We start from the raw sequence: 1,892 nt of genomic DNA on the forward strand, positions 1-1,892 counted from the left end.
TCACTCCCCACAGCCTTTAATATCCACCCAGTCTAATATCACTCTTGCCCTTACTCCGCACACTTTTTAATATCCCACCCAGTCTAATCCCACCCTCCCCCGCACTCCCCACACCCTTTAATATCCACCCAGTCTAATCCCACTCTCTACCTCCACTCCCCACACCCTTTGAAATCCCACTCAGGCTAATCCCACTCTCCCCATCATTCCCCACACCCTTTAATATCCCACCCAGTCTAATCGCACTCTACCCCCCACTCCCAACACCCTTTAATATCCACCCAGTCTAATTTCACTCTCTCCATTACTCCCCACAGCCTTTAATATCCATCCAGTCTAATCTCACTCTCCCCCTCACTCCTCACACACTTTAATATCCACCCAGTCTAATCCCACTCTTCCCCCCACTCCCCACACCCTTTAATATCCCACCCAGTCTAATCCCACTCTCCCCCTCACTCCCCACACACTTTAATATCCCACCCAGTCTAATCCCACTCTCACCCTCACTCCCCATACATTTTAATATCCCACCCAGTCTAATCCCAGTCACCCCCTCACTCCCCACACCCTTTAATATCCCGCCCAGTCTAATTCCATTCTCCCCCTTACTCCCCATGCCCTTTAATATCCCACCCAGTCAAATCCCACTCTCCCCCTCACTACCTAAACCAATTAATATCCCACCCAGTCTAATCCCACGCTCCCCGTCACTCCCCACACCTTTTAATATCGCAGCCAGTCTAATCCCATTCTCTCCCTCACTCCCCACACTCTTTAATATACACCCAGTCTCATCCCTCTCTCCCCCTCACACCCCACACCGTTTAATATCCACCCCGTCTACTCTCACTCTCCCCCTCACTCACCACACTCATTAATATTCACCCAGTCTCATCCCACTCGCCCCCTCATACCCCACACCCTTTAATATCCACCCAGTCTAATCGCACTCTCCCCCTCACTCCCCACACCCTTTAATATCCCACCCAGGCTAATCCCACTCTCCCCCTCATTCCCCATACCCTTTAATATCCCACCCAGTCTAAGCGCACTCTACCCCCCACTCCCAACACCCTATAATAACCATCCAGTCTAATCTCGCTCTCTCCATCACTCCCCACAGCCTTTAATATCCCACCCAGTCTAATCTCACTCTCTCCATCACTCCCCACAGCCTTTAATATCCACCCACTCTAATATCACTCTCTCCCTCACTCCCCACACTCTTTAATATCCACCCAGTCTAATCCAACTCTTCACCTCACTCCCCACACCTTTTAATATCCACCCATTCTAATTCCACTCTCTCCATCACTCCTCACAGCCTTTAATATCCACCAAGTCTAATCCCACTCTTCCCCCATTCCCACACCATTTTATATCCCACCCAGTCTAATCCCACTCTCGCCGTCACTCCCCACACCCTTTAATATCCCACCCAGTCTAATCCCACTCTCCCCCTCACTGCCCACACCCTTTAATATCCCACCCAGTCTAATCCCAGTCTCCCAATTACTCCCCACGCCCTTTAATTTCCCACCCAGTCTAATCTGACTCGCCCCCTCACTCCCCACAATCTTTAATATCCACCCAGTCTCATCCCACTCTCCCCCTCACTCACCACACTCATTAATATCCACCCAGTCACATCCCACTCTCCCCCTCACACCCCACACCCTTTAATATCCACCCAGTCTAATCTCACACTCCCCCTCACACCCCACACCTTTAAATATCCCACCCAGTCTAATCCCACTCTCCCCCTCACTCCCCATACCATTTAATATCCCACCCAGTCTAATCCCACTCTCCCCCTCACTCCCCACACGCTTTAATATCCACCCAGTCTAATTTCACTCTCCCCCTCACCCCCCAGACACTTTAATATC

This window comes from Carcharodon carcharias, chromosome 8 (assembly GCF_017639515.1).
Source record: "Carcharodon carcharias isolate sCarCar2 chromosome 8, sCarCar2.pri, whole genome shotgun sequence".
Lineage (NCBI taxonomy): Eukaryota > Metazoa > Chordata > Chondrichthyes > Lamniformes > Lamnidae > Carcharodon > Carcharodon carcharias.